Source organism: Saimiri boliviensis, chromosome 2, assembly GCF_048565385.1.
Source record: "Saimiri boliviensis isolate mSaiBol1 chromosome 2, mSaiBol1.pri, whole genome shotgun sequence".
NCBI lineage: Eukaryota > Metazoa > Chordata > Mammalia > Primates > Cebidae > Saimiri > Saimiri boliviensis.
In genome coordinates, this window is record NC_133450.1 from 202,740,154 (window position 1) to 202,762,222 (window position 22,069).

The 22,069-nt window shown below is 40.8% G+C and overlaps 1 protein-coding gene across 7 annotated transcripts in view; it reads left to right on the plus strand.

Moving 5' to 3' along the window:
- The window catches only part of PALM2AKAP2 (PALM2 and AKAP2 fusion), a 511,473-nt gene that overhangs the window by 124,629 nt on the left and 364,775 nt on the right, over window positions 1-22,069 (plus strand). The window lies entirely within an intron of this gene.

Below are 22,069 nucleotides of genomic sequence, written 5' to 3' on the forward strand. Positions count from 1 at the left end.
AATAACCGTTGGTTTCTACCACTAGAAGTCTACTATGGTCACCAAGTCCTTTGTGAAAAAATCCAAAGGCAAAGAGAGAGGCAGGTCTGCCCCATAAAGACATTCAAGCTGTGCATTGCATAACTTCAAGGAGTGTCTATCACATAGCAAGCTATATAAATGGTGCCCCTGAGTTTGATAGTCTACAATATGTGCAGTTGTGTGCATTGATCATGAAGAGAGAATCCATGTTCACATCCCAACTTAGCCCTCAAGAAAACCAACACAAGTTCTTCTAGTGCTTACTAGATCTTAGAGATCAACTACATCATTTACAGCAAAGCATGCCAAGGTTCACCAAAAAGGCATAGACTTGTCTATGGTCATAAGACTTAGTGATAGAAAAGGGATACATCCCAGATTTCTCTTTTTTCATTGATTTATCTATTTTATTTTGTATCTATTTATTTATTTCATTTTTTATTTATTTTCAATTAGGTAATATATTTGCATGGCCCAAAATTCAAAAGGCACAAAAGATTATATATTCACAAAAAGTGTTTTACTCATCCTAACCAACCCAACCCCTCTAAGAGTTCCCATAAACAAACCCTAATACCAGTTGGTAGCATATCTTTCCAGGGATAGTTCAGGTATATACAAGCAAATACAGCTGTGCATTCTCCAATCACTCCCCTTTTTAACCAAAATACTAACATATGGCATACTATTCTGCATCTTGACTTTTTGATTTACAATATATTTTGATGCTTGCTCCTTATCAACACATGAAGAGTTTTTCCATCCTGTCTTACAGAGAAGTTGTGCACTATTGTGTGATATATAACAACTCTTTTAACCCTGTGAATGGACATTCATTTGCTATTAGAAATAGTACAACACTAAATAATGTTGTTCTCATATCATTTTGAGCATGGGTGATCTGTAGAATAAAATTTGTGGAAGTGGGATTTCTGGATCAAAGTGCATTTGTAATTTTAACAGACATTGCCAAATGGTTCTCTATAAAGGTTGTTCCAGCATTAGCTGATTTTCCTATATTGTCATTAATACTGCCAGAAAACTTGGTAAATTTTGCCATCCCGATGCATACAAAAGAGTGCAGTTTGTGTGTGTGTGTGTGTCAATTGAAAGACAAATATTTATTTAAAATAATGTATATATATTTTTTGCAGTGGAATTGGAAATTTACTCATAGTCCTAGTCAGATGTGCAAAGAAGTGGTAGTTTATTTCTGTAAGTGACCTAATCATCCACTGTGTGCATTTGCCATTTAATGAAATATCAGCTTCTCCCAGCTTTAATATATGTTCTCATTTAAAGATGTAGAAAGATAAAGTAAAATGATGGGGATCAGATTCTGCCCTTCCTCTATTCTTTCCTACAATTTGAGTTTCATGTTGGCCCTTTTGCTGTGTTGTTTTTGATTGATACATGATAGTTGTGCCTATTTATGGGGTACAATGTGAGATAGTGCAGGTTTCATTTGCCTCTCTCTTATTATGAGCATGTTTAAGCATCTCTTCATGTGTTTCAAGGCTATTTGTATTTTCTGTTCTGTGAACTATTTCTTTCCTTTGCTCCCTAGAAGAAAACCTAGGCAATACCATTCAGGACATAGGCATAGGCAAGGACTTCATGACTAAAACACCAAAAGCAATGGCAACAAAAGCCAAAATAAACAAATAGGATCTAATTAAATTTACTAGCTTCTGCACAGAAAAGAAACAAGCATTAGAGTAAACCGGCAACCAACAGAATGGGAAAAAGTTTTCACAATCTACCCATTTGACAAAGGGCCGATATCCAGAATCTACAAAGAACTAAAACAGATGAAAAAGAAAAAATAAATAAATAAATAAATAAAAACCCATTCAAAATTGGGCGAAGGATATGAACAGACACTTTTCAAAAGAAGACATTTATGTGGCCAACAGACATATGAAAAAATGCTCATCATCACGGGTCATTAGAGAAATGCAAATCAAAACCACGTTGAGACACCATCTTACACCAGTTAGAATGGCGATCATTAAAAAATCAGGACACAACATGCTGGAGAGGATGCGGAGAAATAGGAATGCTTTTACACTGTTGGTGGGAGTGTAAATTAGTTCAACCATTGTGGAAGACAGTGTGGCAATTCCTCAAGGATCTAAAAATAGAAATACCATTTGACCCAGCAATTCCATTACTAGGTATATACCCAAAGGATTATAAATTATTCTATAATAAAGACACATTTACACATATGCTCATTGTGGCACCATTTACAATAGCAAAGACCTGGAACCAACCCAAATGCCCATCAATGACAGACTGGATAAAGAAACTGTGGCATATATACACCACGGAATACTATACAGCCATAAAAAGGATGAATTCATGTCCTTTGTAGGGACATGGATGAATCTGGAAACCAACATTCTCAGCGAACTAACACAAGAACAGAAAACAAAACACTGCATGTTCTCACTCGTAGGTGGGTGTTGAACAATGAGAACACATGGACACAGAGAGGGGAGCATCACACACTGGGGTCTGTTGGGGGTAGGGGGCTGGAAGAGGGATAGTGGGGGGTGGGGAGATAGGGGAGGGATAACATTGGGAGAAATATCTAATGTAGGTGATGGGGGGATTGTGGCAGCATACCACCATGGCAGGTGTATACCTATGTAACAAACCTGCAAGATCTGCACATGTATCCCAGAACTTCAAGTATAATAAAGCAAAAGAACTGAGCTGTTGGTCTTTTTGCTTACTAATTTATAGAAAGAGAAGTAACTCTTTCACTAATTACATTGAAAAAGAACATCTTTTCATAGTTTGAGAGCCACTGTATTTTCTCTCCTGACCTCTGTTTGTATAGTTTTCCCCTGTCTTCTTTTGGGGTATTAATCTTTTTTCTTCTTGATGTATGGAGTTATTTGTGAATTATAGAACTCAGATTTTTGGAAGCCCATTCCCAGCTTCTTACACTTAGATGTACTATACCCTCTAATGGCATTGCACATCTCTTCATCGCATAGAAGAATGTTTTATAAGTGTACATGTAAAAATTAATTCCTGAATCACCACAAACTCAGAAAACATGGCATCAAAACTATGATTCTTTAAGGTGCAAGGTAGTGAGAATCATTTAATCTCTGGCAAATGCATCCATCATAACATAAGACCTTTTAGAATTAGAAAGGTAATCAAACCTGTAACAAATTTTGCAAGCAGTTTATAAACAGGTGCTAGAGTCTAAGATATTGGTCATAGCAGAGAAGCAAACAAACAACAACAACAAAAACCAAGCAGTGATTAATTGCAACCTTTTAGGACCAGTTTAAATGCATCCTCCTCCATGAACTATTTCTTGGTTTCTCTGGACAGATGTTGTTTCTCTTGCCTCTGAATTCCCAGAGAACTTTGTACCTCTCTTAGGGAAATTATCAATGTCTGTCTTTTGTTATAGTTAGTTATGTACATGAGTATTTCCAGGAGCACTGCCAATTTCCTATACTGATCATAGATTTTTCCTAATGAAAGGCTCAAAGATCCCAAGGCACAGTATTCTTTTTTGAAGAAAAGTGAATTGTGGTGTAATTTATATATGGTAAAATTCACTCTTTTCAAATGTACAGTGTGATGTGTTTTGACAAATGTATACATGTGTATAATTACCTTTAAAATGAAGATGCAGAATATTTCTGTCACTGCAGTGTTCTTCAACCACCCTCTTCACCCTCAGCCCCTATTGATCACTGATTTGATTTTTGCCCCTATAGTTTTGCCTTTTACAGTATGTGATATGAAAAGAATCATGCATTCTGTAGATTTTTGTGCTTATTTTTACTCTAAACCACAGTACTTTGTAATTAAACACAGGTGAAATAATTTACTCATTGCTTTATGGAATTTAGGCTAAGTAGACTTGCTCACTAAAATCATGCCAGTGGTTGTCAAAAGGAAGGAACAAAGAGGAAAAGAGAGAGAGAACAGAAATTGAGAAAAAGACAGAAGGAAAGTTTAATTTTTTTATAATATTCTTTACTCTAGAAATTATTTTCTATAGAGCACTTCCAATGTCTCCAGCATTTTGTGTCTCTTTACAATAACTTTACAAATTATTATTATGCCTATTTTGCAGATGAGGATGCTGAGGTTCAGGCTATTTGACTGACTTGTCCCCAAATAGAACCATAGAAAATAAAAAATCAGCATTGAGTAAACTCTGATTTGAAGGACATTGTTTTGTGGTCTCCTTCAGACTTCCTCTTCCCCAAATTCTAGTAAGAGAGTTAACAAGAAGACATGTCAGCTCTGGAAGGAAGAGCCTCTCACTTTCACTCACCGTTGTAAACCCAGAGACTAGCACTGTGTTAGCCCACTGTATAAGAGTTGTACATTAACTATTGTTAAATGAACTCACAAAACAAGTATCTATCCTTCAGATCCTTAGAGTACAAGTGCACTTAATTTTCTTTCCCAAGAGCTCACTGGGAGTTTTTCAACTGTTGGATTTTTCTCATGTTTTAAAGTTTCTTTCTTTACTCAAAGTAAAGCACAAATGAACTCTCTATTCTTGTAATTTTGTTCAGGGCACGTTATCCCAACACACGCATTGAAGGCGTGTGAGCGAGTTCCACCTTTTGGATCGTCTGTCATTTGAATGAAGAATATGGTTTATGTTCATTAAGGACCACTGCAGAGGCTATGTTCAGCTAATCATTTCTTATGTTTTAAATTTAGACCAGTGGAGTAATGATGAAACATTAAGTAAAGTGACCTATTTGAATGCAAAACAGGCAATACATGAAACGGTTTTAAAATGAAAAGAAAACCTAATCTTATGACATTTTAAGATTATTGAGAAAAGCATATTATTGCTTTTTAAAGCAATAATATTGCTTTAGAAAATAAAGTGAATCAATGTTTGAAAGCAGATGAATATATCAGGAATTGTGACAATATCCATCACTTCGTGGATTGTTGTGATGTCTGAAAACAAGGATAGAATTTTTTTTTAAATTTTCAAGTTCTGCGATACATATGCAGAACGAGCAGGTTTGTTACGTAGGTATTCATGTGCTATGGTGGTTTGCTACACTTATCAACCCATCTTCTAGGTTTTAAGCCCTGCATGCATTAGGTATTTGTCCTAATGCTCTCCCTCCTCTTGCCCCCCAACTGCCTGACAGGCCCCAATATCTGACGTGCCACTCCCTGTGTCCACGTGTTCTCATTTTTCAGTTCCCACTTAGAAGTGAGAACATGTGTTGTTTGGTTTTCTGTTCTTATGTTAGTTTGCGGAGAATGATGGTTTCCAGCTTCATTCATGCCCCTGCAAAGGATGTGAATCTATTCTTTTTTATGGCTGCATAGTATTCCATGGTGTATATGTGCCACATTTTCTTTATCCAATCCATCATTTAAGGGCATTTGTCTTGGTTTTAAGTCTTTGCTATTGTAAATTGTGCTGAAATAAATGTATGTGTTCATGTGTCTTTATAGGAGAATGATTTATAATCCTTTCAGTATATACCCAGTAATGGAATAGAAGACATTTATGCAGCCAACAAACATATGAAAAAAGCTCATCATCACTGGTTATTAGAGAAATGCAAATCCAAACCACAATGAGATACCATCTCATGCCAGTTAGGTTGGTGATCATTAAAGTCAGGAAACAACAGATGCTGGAGAGGCTGTGGAAAAATAGGAACACTTTTACACTATTGGTGGGAGTGTAAATCAATTCAACCACTGTGGAAGACAGTGTGGTGATTCCTCAAGGACTTAGAAGGATAGAATTTTTTTTTAATGGTATTCTATCGTATAAACCTATGTGCTTCCCAAAGAGGTCTTCAAAATGTTTCAGGTCCCTCTAAAGTTTTTGACCTTTTGCATTTCTCCTTTTCTTTTTATATAATTATGTCTCCAAAATGACTCTTTTTTTTTTGAGATGGAGTTTTGCTCTTGTTACCCAGGCTGGAATTCAATGGCGTGATCTTGGCTCACTGCAACCTCCACCTCCTGGGTTCGAGCAATTCTCCTGCCTCAGCCTCCCGAGTAGCTGGGACTACAGGCACGCGCCACCATGCCCAGCTAATTTTTGTATTTTTAGTAGAGACAGGGTTTCACCATGTTGACCAGGATGGTATCGATCTCTTGACCTCATGATCCACTCACCTCGACCTCCCAAAGTGCTGGGATTATATGACTCCTCTTTTGGCAATAAACTTTGATCAGTGGAAGAAGTGTAGCAGCACCTGGATTCTAGGTCTAAGTTTCCACTTTTAATTTAAATACTTGTCTAACACCCTGGAACTTTCCAATGAAATTCCATCCTAGTGTATCAGAAAAGTCCTTTTTAATCTATGTGTGTGGGGCAGTATAGATATTCACCTTTAAATTAATTGATAGAATGTTCGCTGGCAGATTTGCCACCCCAGACACACAGAGGGGATTATCGGAGCTAGCGATCTTTTTAAATAGCCATGTCCACATGGAAGTGGCAGTAATACAGCAAGCTCTGTGCTCTGTCATTGCAACCCAGGCCAATGGGAGTCACTCACTGTGAGCCAGGAAAAAACCCTAAGTTATTATAAAGGGGCAAAAGCTACTTTGACATACTTTAAAGAAATCTCTTGCCTTGGAGCTGAGAGGATGGGAGATTTTAAAAAGGACATCTGACAAGCTGAACTAGACTGTGACCCGGAGCTTGCCTCATCTTCTCAGGGCCATCTCCCACCCCCCTCACCTTGCACATCCTTTCCCAAAATGGGATGGCTCCCAGAATTCCAAACACACCACACTCTTACACCTCCTGGCCTTTGCACGGCCTGTTCCCTTTGCCTATATACTACCTCCCTACTAGCCCCCATTGAGAGCCTATGCATCCTTGAAATTCAGTTCTTATTTCATGTCCTCTGAGATGCCTTCGTGGACCCTCTTTGGCAGCTCCCCTAGGTCCCAAGAACTGCCTCCTTACCCCCACTGATTCTTGAACCGTATCAACTTATTCCCAAAGGCCTGTCATCAAACTGTATTCACTGATTCCCAGAGGTCTGTTAATATTTCTGTTGCCCCTTGAGAGTTGCACCTTATTCAACTCTACCTCACTGATGCCAGTGCAGCTGTGGAAAGTGTTGAATGATGAATGATTGGTGGATGGATGAATGAATGAATGGATGGACAGATGGATGGATAGATGGATGGATGGGATGAGATGAATGGTTAGATGGATGCATGGGCATATGAATGAATGAATAAAGGGATGAATATTTTTTCAAAAAAACCAAAAGAAAACTCTGAGTCAGGGATCATTTGGAATTACAAGGTGAAACCTGAACTAAAGCTAGGACCATCTGTGATGAGAATACCTGGTAGTTATTTGTGAGAAAGAAATGTGGATACTCAGGATTCGTATCTTTATCATATAAATAATGAACAGTCATGCATCTGAACTGCCCCATAGATGATGCCAAAAGTAACTGCTGAGCAAACTCATTATAGCTCTGATTCTTTAAATTTTTTTTTTTTTGAGATGGCATTTCACTCTTGTTGCCCAGGCTGGAGTGCAATGGCGCGATCTCGGCTCACTGCAACCTCCACCTCCCAAGTTCAAGTGATTCTCCTGCCTCAGCCTCCTGAGTAGCTGGGACTACAGTCATGTGCCACCATGCCCCAGCTAATTTTTTTTTGTATTTTTAGTAGAGATGAGGTTTCACTGCATTAGCCAAGATGGTCTTGATCTCCTGCCCTTGTGATCCACCGGCCTCAACCTCCCAGAGTACTGGGATTACAAGCATGAGCCACTGCGCCTGGCTGATTCTTTTTAATTTCTAAAGCCCTAAATTAAAGAAGTCCCTTCGTGAGTGCATAAAACATGGTTCTCCCATCTTACTTTTGTATGAATTAGATTTACCTAGTGCATAAGTTTAAAATGTGGACACCTAAGCCCCACCCCCAGAGATTCTGAAGTCGGTCTGGGGCAGGCTTTGTGATTTGGGGAGAGGTTAAAAGTGCAAATTCTGGCTCTGCCACATCTGTGCCATACGACCGTAGGCAGTTTACTTAATTTTTTGTCTCTTAAGTGAAGAGAATGCTAGTACGTCTTCACAGAATTGTGATGAGTTAATATAGTGGTATCAAGAGTTCAGCACATGTAGATGCTCAGTAATGTTACTTACAATCATTGCCATCATCATCACCATCATCATCATCAAGGACATCTGTGCTTTTAAATCCTGGTTGCATAAAATATTCACCCGGGAAATTTACAAATAGATCCTGATACAGTTAGTCTGGAGTGGGTCTTGGGTAAGGGTATAATTTTAAAGCATCCCGTCTTTAAAAGTGTGATGTGCAGTCACAGCTGAGACCCAATAGGCTCTCCATCTGTGCTTCTCAAACTTGAATTGCACACAGATCACCAGGGCAGTTTGTAAAAATGCAGATTCTGATTCAGAAGGTCTCAGGGTGCTGATAATCTGTATTTCAAACAAGCTCCAGGTAATGCTGCTGCTGCTGCTGTCACACACCACAGTATGAGTCAGCAGGCTTCAGGGGATGAGTAAAACCCCCTGGCCTAAGAACTGCAACCCACAACATGTTGGGGGGCTTGGTATCAACATAGTGACCAACTATGATGGAGGCCACATGGTTCCTGGTTACACCCAGGCCTGTCACATACAGACTGTCATATGCCTTCCTTCTGGAATTCCCTCGGCTTCTCTAATGTCCCAGGGAGGAGAAGCAGGCAGGCAGGCTGTCTTAGGCTTCTCTGTTAAGATATGTCAAGTGTTCGTGCATTACCCTCCCTATTGTCTGGGAGTCCTCTCAGAAAGCATTTAAGGACATGCTACTGAGCACTTAGCTCTTTAGATTGTGGAGCTCAGGGTCATCATTTTGCCCATAAAAGGGCCATTTGTGTAAGTCAAACTGCCACGTCAATGACCTTGCCCAGGGGGAATAGTATTGTCACCCCTATTTTGGGCACAAATGATTTGAGTGTTTTCCAAACACCATTAAATGCCAAAGTCCCTGAGCCTCAATGTGGTTCATGTGTAGGGACTCAGAGGCCCACAACTAGACTGAGCAAGGGAGGGAGTGGAAGATTAAAATGAGAGTGACTGATAGGTGTAAGTTATTAATTCTCAAACACTGGCTCTGCCTCTTCTTGCAGGCTCATTGTGATTTCCTCAAAGCAAAGACCCTTACTGCTTGGTTGTGCATCTCGGCGTTCACAGCATCATGAAATCGCCCTTAAGGCAAAGCTGACAGCATCTTTATTTACTGTGCGTGGATTTCATATTAGCCTCATCATCCCTCTGCTGCATGTTGATAAGGCAGAAATAGTGAGTGATTTAAATAGCTGATTACAAAGACTCTGATGTAGTAAATCTACCCTCTAGGTTTTCATTTCATAAAGAATCTGTGCATTATTTATCATCCTCATCAGCAGAATAATAAAAGCCAACACAGACCTTCTCATGAACCCCATAAGGTAGATATTATTATCTTCAGTTTACCCAGGATAACATTGGGGCACGGAGAGGTTAAGTACCTTGCCCAGGGCTCCCCCCAACTTATAACTACGGAGCTGGTGTTGAAACTGGAGCCTTGCAGTGGCAATACCCTTAGCAACTGCCCCTGACTCCTTTTGTCAGAATGCTGCTGACTGGCATTTATGAGAGTCCTTAGTACCTGCCAGGCACTGTGCCAGGGGATTTACATGGGTTATCTACTTTTACCCTTAAAACACCAATATGAGTTAGGCACTATTAATTTCATTTTCTGATTGAGATAGCTGATGTGAGAGAAATGCAGTGATTTCCTCAAGTTTAAACTCACCTTGGAAGCCTCAGAGCTGTGATTGGAACCTGAGGGGTCCATGTTCCCCTTGCTCATGTGTGCTGGGCCCTCCTCAGCTGACTCTGGATTTTTGTTCCCTCCTACTGCCCCTCCAGCCCCAGAGTGAATGTCTCCTGGCTCTGTCCAAACATTAGTTCCGGCAGGGACACCCCACTGGCCTGTGCCCACCCTAATACCACTTCCTCAGAGTCCTTTTTGCCATTGAAGATGATGTATGCACAGGTTCCAGGGATTAGGGTGTGGGCATCTTTGAGGGTCATTGTTCTGTCTACTTCTATGTCACCATTCTGTGGGTCTCTCCCTTGAATCTTGTCAGATCCTGCTGGTTTCCCAGCTTGCTCTTCCCCGCCTCATCCCAGGCAGTTGGAGTGACCTTTTAAAATGTAAATACATCACTTTGCAGTTTGCTTAACCCCTCAGAAGGCCGAGATCTGTTGGGATCACTCCCTGATCTCTTCCCCTTGTACCCCTCCTCCTTGCTCCCTCTGACCCAGCAAGATTCCATCACTGGCTCCATTCAGGGTTCTCTGATTGTCACCTCCTCCTCCCATACCTAAACCATTACCCCATTGCCATTCTCTCTCCTTAGTGCTGGCTCGCTTCAGAGCATGCCGAGGTTACAGTGTGTACTTCTCTACTCTTAATGTCTCTCTCCTTTCCCTGGATTCTAGGTGGGAAAAAGGCAGCTGATCTCTAGCACATAGGACAATGCCTGGTTGAAAGTGTGAGCCAATACATGGGGCAAGGTGGAAGGAGGGAAGGAGGGATGGAAGGAAAAGAGGGAGACAGGGAGAAAAGGAAGGAGGAAGGAAGGAGGAATGGAGCAAAGGCAGGCAGGAAGAAAGAAAGGAAGGAAAGAAAGAGTGAAGGAAGGAAGGAGGAAGGGAGGAAGAGAGGGAAGACAGGCAGGAAGAAAGGTAAGAAAGAAAGGAAAGAGAAAGAAAAGGAAAGAACAGAAGGAGGAAGGGAGGGAGAAAGGAAGGTAGAAGGGCAGGAAGGAGTAAAGCAGGCAGGCAGGCAGAAAGGAGAGAGAAGAAAGGAAGGAAGGAGAAAGTGTTGGGAGAAGTGAGCTCAGTCAACTGTCCTTTCAATGTTTGTTATCTGAGGCCTTATTCCTTAGAGAGGGTGATATTCCCTGCACTTAAAAAAAAAGGTATTCCTTTTATCTCTTTCAAATGCATATTTTTATTGATACATAATATTTTTACATGTTTGCGGGGTATATGTGATATTTTGTTACATGCATAAAATGTGTAAGGATTAAGTTATGATATGTGGGGTATCTGGCATCTCAAGCCTTTATAATTTATATGTGTTGGGAACATTTCAAGTTCTCTGTTTTAGCTATTTGGAAATATACAGTTTTTAAAATAATACAGCTAAATGTTGCTGATGTTTAAATAGTTCCACATAGTCAAGTACTCCAAACAATAAGCTTGTCACCTGATATTATTACATCTGCCACTTAGAAGCTGTGTGACTAGAAGCTAACTCTCTGTGCCTCAGTTTCCTCATCTGTAAAATGGGGATAATAATAGTAATTATAGGCTTCCTCATAGGCTGATAGGAGGATTACATTAGTTAATATATATAAAGCACTTTGAATGAATTCAGTAATATAGTCAGCACCATGTAAGTGTTTATTAAATTTAAAAATAGTCCAGGCATGGTGGCTCACGCCTGTAATCCCAGCACTTCAGGAGGCTGAGTTGGGAGGATACCTTGCACCTAGGAGTTTGAGACCTGCCTGGGTAATACAGTGAGACCCCATCTCTATTTATATATATATATATATAAATTTTAAACAACCTAAATTCAAGACTATTCTCTCAATCCTCAATTCATACCTTTATTTAATTTAAAACGACTGCTGGAAATTTTCAAGTTTTTACTTGCGTTGGTTTGTTTCTGCCTTATCAGAACTCATAGAAATACTAGTTTTTACTTCTATGAAAGCAAAATGGCAAAAGTGTATCTTTGCCCATTTTTTTTTTCCACCAGTGGTTATATTCTTACCAAATAAACGTTTTCTCTGCGGGCTGGGGCTGTTACAATATTTTTTAAATCGCAGGATTATCAAGTTTAGGGTTTTATTGGCTCAGAGGGCAAGTGTGAAATCTTGAGTCTGTCTGGTTCTGGGGTTTGAAACTTGATGCCCAAATGTGTTGCTTGCTTCATTAGGTCACCACCTTGGAAGGGCTGCTTCCTCCTTATTAATGAAAAGCCTGCTCCATTTGTTTTGGCTTGCACCAACTTAACAGTATCTTTAAATGAGCGATAGACTGTTTTCCTTGGAAACCACAGAGTCCAATAGTTTTGGATCAAGCTCTGATGTTGGCTGGAACTTCCAAACTGGAAGTAAAACGACTTCACCCAACAGTGGTGGGGGGTGTGGGGAAGCCAGGCAGGCCTTCAGAAAGTGGATTTTGAATATTGGAGGATATTTGTGAAGGTGCCTGGTGAGGTGGACCTAACCCTGTTTGAGGGTGATGTATACAAACCGTTTTCTTATTCTGTTTCAACACTGTGCTGTTTTATTTCAATGAGTTTGCAACTTGGGGTCCTGAAATCTATTTTCGTTTTTGTTTCCACCTAGAATAGAAAGCAGTTTCATGCTTATCCTGGGAGGCAAGAATAGACTGAAAGGATAACTACTGTATGTAGATGCAGGGGAGGTACCTTTTGGGGGAGATTGGGTGAAGACTCTTTTCCCTAGAAGAACTAAAGGCTGGGTAGACATGGAGTCAGAGGAAGCTTCGGTTGGGAGAAAGACAGTGGCGGTAACCCAAGCCCAGAGAGGAGATTCACTGTCCTTTGTGCCTTTTCTCTGCCATCAACTGCGAGCAGAAACTAGGGAAGGGCAGCTGTCAGAGCTCAGGCAGCTCTCAGATCTCAGCCAGCCGGTGGTTGGCTAGGTTGGAAGGGCTCTCAGGCTGGGCAGGAGTTGCCCAGACTTCCTGTGCTCTTTCATTCATACCCAAAGGGAGATTCCTGGATCTTTGGAGATAAACCCACTTTCTCTTGTTCTTCTCGGTTGCTCTGGTATTCTAAGAACAAGAGCAGACTTTTTTTTTTTTTTTAAACCAGTAGTCCATGAGCCTTCTAGGAATGTTCTTGGAAGAACTCAAGGAATTCCTGAAACCCCAGAAACTATACGTAAAATGCTATAGGCACACACCCTCCTCTAAGAAGGAGTCCGTAGTTCTTACCAGATTCTCAAAAGGATTGTGTGAATTCTTCTCCCCTAAAGCTTAGAATCACTGTTCTAGATGGTAGCAAAAACCCCACACTAGTACACTTCGCACTTCTGTCTTTCATCTCTCATAATAAATGCAGAATTTGGCATAGTCAAAATGTTACAAAAAGATTTGAACAGCATCAAAAGACCTTGGATTGCAAATTTTACAGTTAAGAGGCAATGACCAGGTTAGCAACCAGTCAAGAATACCCATGAGCAAATGCTGGTCTAGTCCGAAGGGCCATCTTGGGTACACTTGGGCACAACTGGTAGTGTGCTGAACAAGCCACTCAGGAGTTTTTACTGGAACAGGCATGTAGAAACACATCCAGAGGGATATGGGTGTCAACAGATAAATAAGATTATGCTCATACTTAGAAAATAGAATTCATTGAGCATCTGTAATGTGCCAGGAACTTTATATACATTATCTCATTTGATTGTCACAAAAACCTTATGAAATGAAATGAATACTATTTCCCATTTTACAGGCAGAATAACTTAAGCTCAGAGAAGTCAAGTAAATTTCTCAAGGTCATTAAGTTTTAAGAACTGGAAGATAAGGTCAGGTTTGTCCAATCTATGCTTCCTTCCAACGTAAGCAGCTTCAGCACATGCAAACAATGATCATGGTGGCTTATGGGACGCCAATTAATCTGACAAGAGCTCCTTCGAAGCTATGACTTTATAATTTTTAGAATTTACCGAAACAGTGACAAGTTGAGCATTCAATTTGCAAGTCATGCTATGTTTGGAATTAGGAGGGATAACCACCTTTCCTTCCCAAAGGGACTGACAGACATACCCAGAGAGGGTGGGATTTCTGGAACTCTGTGAAGTTAACAAGAGGAGACTTGGAAAGTTAGAAGAAGGAGGGGGAGGCTGCATTCCAAGCATAGCTCATGGTATGAGAAAGTACCAAATTTGGAATGGGACGAACAGATGAAGAAGGTGTCGAGTTCTCTGGGGAGGAGTAGAGGGTACTAGACGCCAAATACAGGGTAAATCTCCGGCAAGATGCTGTGGTGACTTATCTGAGCCTAAAACAAAGGAGAACCATCCCAGAATCCTAAAAATCTCTTTCCCCAAATCAATGAAGGGAAGTTTCATAATGACGGACAGAGTCCTAGATGGAAATTGACTACCTGTTCTACAGGAAGATCTTCGATTCTAACAGAGAACTCTCTGATCACAGGAAAAGCTATCTCAATTTCAATGATTTGTGCACTGGCAGAAGATAGTATAAGAAGGGCTCACTTCGGGGTGAGTGAGAAGTAAGGAATTAGAGGAGGAAAGATGGCAACTGAGTAAGAAGAAAGGAAATCATGAAGGACCAACAGGAGGCACCTGGGTCGCAGCCAAGGGAGCATTACTGTGCCCCTATAACTGGATCCTACCTCCAGTTATAGGGGCACAGTATTTAATCCAACCCAGAAGGTGGAGTGCAACAACCTCCCTCTCCTCTGATCCCACCCCAGAGGCATTATTCCAGCAGATAAGCAACTGGCATGACACCTCAATAGAAAGAAAGATCAGCTTTGCAGCAGAAGTGGCCCTGCCAGCTGCCCTTCTTCTTTCCATGGAGACAGACACTGTTGGGGATGCCCAGAGAGCTGTGGAGTCTTTATTTTCTGAAGGGTTGGGCCGGATTTGGGAGCTCATGGGAGTTATGGAACTGCTTTCTCTAATTTACAAGTCTTGTTCCTGCTCTTTCCCTTCTCAAAAGCAAAGGGTGCAGATGCTCCTGTGGAAGCACCTTCCCTTGTCAAGTCTGTACAGGGTCCTCAGAGCCTCTGGAGTGGCTGCCTTCCATGCGCTGGCTCCCACCGTCTTCTTCCAGAGAACTCCACAAGGCTTCTGGCTCCCAGTCAAGCAGCCGCCTTTGTGTCTGCTCTTTTTCCACCCCCACCTCCCCGAGTATGCCTTCTCCTCTAGTGGGATAAATTTAGCTCTGAATGAATGCAGAAAGAAGAACACATTAAAGTAAACACAGACCAAACAGCATTCAAATATAGGTTTGGCACACACACAACTGACAGAAGATCCAAGTTTTTCTGTTTCCTTCTCTTCTGCTTATCTCTGTTTCTCCCATCTCATCCTCAGACTGCTACACCCTTTTCTGCATGTATTTAAGCTAATTAAATAAGTAGATCAGAATGCAGGGCTGTTGGTCTTCAGACCCCATAAAGGAGAAATCACTGGAGAGACTAAGAAACGTCATGGTGTGAATGAGAGCCCTAGGTGGTGCTGGCATTTTCATTTACTGCCTTGATTATCTTAGAAAGTCATCCAAAACCTTGAAGCATATTTTATCTTATGTGTTAGCATAGCCTTTTCTCCCAGTACACTGAGCCTGCAGTGGTTATAGAATGCTGCAATGTATTTTATTTTATTTTTTTGAGATGTGGTTTTCATTCTGTCATCCAGACTGGAGTACAGTGGCATGATCATTACTCACTGCAGCCTCGACCTTCTGGGCTTAAGTGATCCTCCTGCCTCAGCCTCCTGAGTAGGTTGGACGACAACCATGTGCTGCCATGCCTGGCTAATTAATTTTTTTTTTTTTTAGATATGGGACCTTGCTATGTTGCCCAGGCTGGTCTTGAATTCCTAGCCTCAAGCTATCCTCCCACTTCAGCCTCCCAAAGTGCTGGGATTGCAGGCATGAGTCACCATACCCAGCCTGCAAAGTCTTCTAAACATCTTCCCACCAATCAGTCAGCATGTCCCTAAGCCCTAATTTTGAAGTATTTTATTTCACTGTAGTTCTTCACTCTTCAGAGCGTTTGTAGTTCTCAAAGCACTTTCTCATTCATAAACTTTAATCTTCTAAGACACTTATGGGGATCCTTAGCTATCCCTGTTCCCAGTTTACAAATAGAAAATCTATTCCCATATTACAAATAGAGAACCTCAGTTCAGAGCAGGCAAGTGACTTGTATGAAGTCACATGGTAAGTGGCAGAGTTAGGATTAGGACCTAGGATTGATACTTTGTCTTATGTTCATTCCACTCTACCACGAGCTGCTCTGGGGAAAGGCGCCTGTCTAGGAGGCCCTGGCTGGGAGGGTCACACATTAGTAATGAGCAGTTTTTGAGACTGGCTGACTACTTCTCAGTGAGACAGGCTCAGAGGGAGCCAGGATCCGTTTTGCCAATATATGGAGGGTGGGCAAGGGATGGGCACGCAGTTGAGACCTCTGTCATTACCAAAGGAGTCAGGCAGACACAGCATCCTTAGGTGGTTGGAGCTGAAGCTAGGCTTTCCCAGTTTCATTATTCATTGCCCAGCTAGCAGGGTGGACAGGATTTAGTGGGCAGGTCACCATCCCTCCACTGCCAACCCCACTGGAAATTTCTCTCTTGTCAGCAGTGCTGACTTGCAGAATGTACACGGCATTATTGAAACATGGTTAACAATGAAAGTGTTGATGGCCACACTACAGAAAGGGATTCCAAGCTGACGGGGCACATCGTGGTCATTGTGCTAAGGTAAACTAGACTGGCCCCTAAGCTCTCTGAGAAGTCAATGACCCGACTGTGTCTACTGGCATCAGATAACCCGGCTGGGGTAGAACCTGGCCTTCTCAAAGACTTTCTAGGTTGTAGCTAATTTATAACCAAACCTAGAATTATTTCTACCACAGAGCACCTTCAATATGTAGGCATGAAGCTGTGTTCCTAATACTCAAAAATTAAGCTGTTCTTTCCAGATTTTCTAGGACTTAATCTATCTCCTCTTAAATTTTTTAAAAAATTCCTTCTTATTTATAATTGTTAGATTGACCCACTCTAAAAGATAAGGCTGCAGTTGTCTAAGAATCATTAAAAGCAGAGTCTAGTAAAGATGTTTTTAGATAATAAATGACATAGGACAGAATCCTCTTTTTTAAAAGATGGAAAATGAGAAGTACCTTATAATAGAAGGAATTTTAAGAATACTGATAGCTCATCTCTCTCTCTCTCTCTCTTTTTTTTTTTTTTAAAAAAGCCTACATAAAAGGGTGTATAAAATCAAGTCATTCTCTTAACTTGGTCTATGGCATTTTTAATGAAGCAATAGCTGGGTTGAGTGATTGAGACCTACCATTTCCAGAGCACCTACCATGGCCAATCACAAGCCTTTTGTATCTGTTATCATTATTTATTACAACATCTCTATGAGAGGGCTAAGATTCCAAGTCATCCTTAGAGTTCATGTCTTTTCTGTGTCATATCTACCTCCTACTTCCTAATCCCACTTTTCAAAACTTTTATCATTAACGAGACTACTACTCGGGACCAACATCTGAATAACGCAGTGTTTAAACTCATCAGATATGACAACCCAGTGAGACTGGACATCACATATTTTCCATGTTGATCTAAAGAAACTGTCATATTTCCATCTTAACCTAAGGAAACCATCATTCTGATCTATTATATGATTTATCCAAAGTATCACAGCAAAGTAAATGTAGAATGTCCTCTAACCAATCGGCTCTGATTAATTCCCATACACTCTCCTTACCCACCCAGTTTCTTCTAGGGACTCATGTCGATCAACTGTCATTGCCAAAGCTAACCAAGGGAAAAGGAAGCCATCACAGTGAAATACTAATACTCATTTCCAGCCAGATTTCCAATTGCTCGTTTTCAATCTGCTATGTAAAGACCTTAGTCAATATATATCTTAAGCAGCATCCAGCCTAGTTTATTTTTCACACTGGTGCTGTTTCTGACCTCTTTCTCTGTCTTCTTGCTCCATGGGGACTCCCCATATGAATCTATCATTTGGATCCCATGGAGAAAAATAGCATATACTTGAAATCCCATCAACTTTCCCAAAGAGCTAACAACCACAGGAGCCAAGAAGACCACAGGCAACGTTCTCCTTCTTTTGATTCTGTGCAGCTATCACATATGTTTTAAATGACCACTTTTTCAAAGGATCCCAGGCAAAAGAGAACTAATACAAATATAAACATGTGAGGGGATCCTGGCATTCCTTTCAAAATTCCTTTTGTCAAAGGGAAGTGTCAGGTTTCTGGGAAATGTCACACTCTTAGCTCCTGCTCAAGTCATTTCCCTTGGGGGATACAGAGCTCTTGCTTTCCCCACAAGGGAATTGGCTGTGATCGTTTGTGATTCTCATAGATTCTGATATTTGTATTAACAAAACATCTATTTTGCATATCTAGCATTCTATATCCTTTTTAAAAAAATAATGCTTTGCAATGAAGTGTCTATCATAAAACCATTAAACTGTACAGATGGTGCTTATGCAACACAATTTAATGTCTCAGCAAGAACTAGTGATTTGTCACATACATTATACATCATCATGATGTATATTTCTGGATTTTGAATGTTTGGAGGGCAAATAGTCACCAATATGGTTGTGGCACTAGACTATGATTTTTTTTCTTAGTATCAGGCCATGGCCTAATGTCTAATATAAAATAATTATGCAGTATAGGTTTATTAAAGAAATGGCATACTTTGGGTTATAAATGTCTGTGTTCATAATGGGTTCAAAGATTTTAAAATACGAAAATTTAGAGAGTTGAAAGGAGAAGTGCTGGAAGAGGAGGAAAGATTTTCCCTCTGCTCCCTGGCCAACCATCAGGCCTTTACTTCATGTGCCTTGCTGTTTCACTTAGGGTTCTTGGTCCCAAGCAACAGAAATAGATTCTAGTTGATAGGAGCAGAAAAAGAATGAAATGAAATTGTATTAGATCACAGAAGAGATGGGACGTCCAAAGAAAGAAACGTGGGCAAAGGGTACAACCAAAGGTGAGCTACTAGCCTAAAGGAATTCTTAAAATGCTGTGTCTCTAAAGTTCTTGGTAGGTGCACATGCCTGACTGAGCCCAGATTGCATGCAATGCCATGGCTTCAGGGGGATCTGTGGAACAAGTATCTGATACCTCCCAGCTTCTACGACAGGATGTGGCTCTGCCCCTCACTATGGCTTGTAATATGGGAATTCCCCAAAGATGGGAAGGAGCTCACAAGTTGGCCAGTCCCCTCCCAAAAAATGTATATATGAACGAGTCTGTTACACTTCCTACCTAGCCAAAAGCATTTTGAATTTCCTCTCTTCTTTGGCTTTTGGCCATACCTGCTTTGATAATCCTTAACATGGAATAAAATCAACCTGGTTTTTATTGTGGGTATCCGGGCAGTTAAAAACCACTTAGGAGGTACACATAATTTGTCATGAGTCTTTAGTCTATTCCTAATAAATTAAATTAGTGCAAAGGCTCTAAACCTATCTCTAACTCCCACCTCACCCCATAGAGTTTAATTCTGTACAGGTCTTCAGGAGATTCTGATACATATTTCTGGTTGGGAACCATGTTTTAGTCTTTCTTATCTCCCACAGCTTCTTTATAAACCATTTCTATTTTTCTGAAGCCTCAACCTCATGCCATCAGTCTTAATCATTGACCTTTGTTCAACTGGGAAAACCAGGCCATCTGATACAAACTCACTTAACCTCTTGCCAGAGACTTCAACTCAAACTTTCTTCTTGTCTTTATCCATTTCATCCTCCTGCCCTGCTTCGTTTTTCCTTCTTCCCAAGGCTAAGTGGCTAATGTGATACTTATCTAGATGTCATCTCAACTAATCAGAGACATTGCCTAATATTCACCTTCTTTTTGACTGTATCTTTGGCCTCATTTCCCTGTTGTCTAATTTGCCTTGACCCCCAAACATCCAAGTCTTGCCTGACCTAAAAACCCTTTCAACTAGACCCTGTCTCCCACAGGCCATGTTCCTGTTCTACACCTTCATCTTTCACATACCAAGAGCTGAAAGAGGCAGTCTGTACTCATGGATGCTTCCCTCTGACCTCTCACTCATCCCTCAACTCTTTTTTGTTTTATTTTCAACATTCACTTGGTAGCAGTTATTCCTCAACTCTTGTAAGTGCTTCCAAGCCCACCTTCCAGACACAAGTCACTCATGGCGTCCTGACAGCCATCCAATGGCCTTTTCTTTATCTGCATCCCCCACGACCTTTCAGAAGCATATGGCCCTGTTGAAACCCTCTTTCCTTCTTTGTGGCTTTTGGTGCAAATCCCTCTGGATTTTTCCTTCTACTTCTCAGATGATGCTTTATCAGTCTTCCTTTCTGGACTCTCTCCTCTTCTTGTTCTGTTTTCTCATCCAGGCTGTTCTCATTTCTTTAGTTGTGATTGCAAAGTAGATGACATTAGGATGCGTGTCCCCAACCCTTAGTCTTCTATTCAGAGTTCAGATCTTTCCAACTGATCACTTACAAAGGGTACCCAGGCCCTCTTCCTTCTCCACCTTTCCATCCCATCACTTCTTTTAAAAATTTATTGCAGTTAAATATACAAAACTTAAAATATACCATTTTCACCACTTTCAAGCATGTGGCTTGATGACTGTAAGTACATTCTCATTGTGCTCAATCATATCTTTTAAATATCTAAATAATTGGGAGTAGAAGGACCATTTCTGGTTTATTCCTGGGGCCTGCCCACATCTTCATATCACTGGCCAACACTGGCACTTAGTGGTTAAGAGCATGGGCTCCGGTGAGTGTGATCTGAGTTTAAATCTCAGCTCTTTAACTGTAGCTGAGCCTTTCAACCTCTCTGGTCTCATGTTCCTCATCTTGGTATTCTCTGCAAGGTAAGAAATGAGTGGTTATTACTCCACTCTGCTGAAGCAATAACAGCTTTGTTTATTTGTAAGCAACCCCCCTTTAAATAACTTGTCCTGCTGGGGCTTGTGCTGGAAATGAAGAAAAAAAAAGCGTGTATTTTAAGTAATGGATGGGTCTTAGCCAACATAGAAGTTCCTGATATATTGGAGTGGGATGTAGAATCTGGCACTGGCTTGGATTTATGAAACAAACAGCTCCACCTACACTTGTTATGAAAAAGATGGGAAAACAATCCATCAGTAAATGATTTTGGTGAGTGCTTCTATCTTTGGTCAGAGGAGTAATTGTTCATCAGTGACAGGTGAACCTCTGACAATTGAAAGGGCAATTTAGTTGAAATGGAAGAATTTACTCAGGAAACAGGTGATTTTGGAAAATTTGATGTGCGCATCTCCCTTCCTTCCTTCCTTCCTTTCTTCCTTCCTTTCTTTTTCTTTCTTTCTTCTTTCTGTCTTTCTCTTTCTTTCTTTTAGACAGCGTTTTGTTCTTTTTTGCCCAGGCTGGAGTACAGTGGTGCAATCTTGGCTCACTGCAACCTCCACCTTCCAGGCTCAAGTGATTCTCCTGCTTCAGCCTTCTGAGTAGCTGGGATTATAGGTGCCCACCACCATGCCTGGCTAAGTTTTTGTACTTTTAGTAGAAGCAGGGTTTCGCCATGTTGGTCAGGCTAGTCTTGAACTCCTGACCTTAGGTGATCCACCCACCTTGGCCTCCCAAAGTGCTGGGATTACAGATATGAGCCACTGCACCTGGCCTGATGTGTATATCTTTTGATGCGCTTTTAAATCCTGCATTTATAGAATCATTGTGGATGTAGAGGCCAAATCAGTGTTTATTTCATTTCATGAAGAAAAGTTTGCCTATGAATGTTGGGAATTCTAGCAGGTCCCGCCCTAATGTTAAGAGGCATTTTGTTTGTCTTTGGCATTGATCTCCTTTTGGACTGGGCCTGATCCACTTCTCACATCCAGTCCAGGACCTGTCACAAAAGACTCACTTTAGTACCACATGGTATCCTGTTTTAGTAAAGAATAGGTGAAGTATTTTAGCGAGTATATCCTACTTTTCCTTTCAGATGCAGTGAACAGAAGACCCTGAAAGGATTTCAATCCAGAATGTCACAGGATAATAAGAGCAGATGTATGTGATGCCCTTTACAAAGCACCTTTGCATACTTTTTCTCATTCATCTCTAATGACACTTGTGTGAGGTAACTCTTGTGATCCTCCATTTTTTTTCAGATGAGGAAACTGAGGTTCATAGTGGTTAAGCAAGTTGCCCGAGAT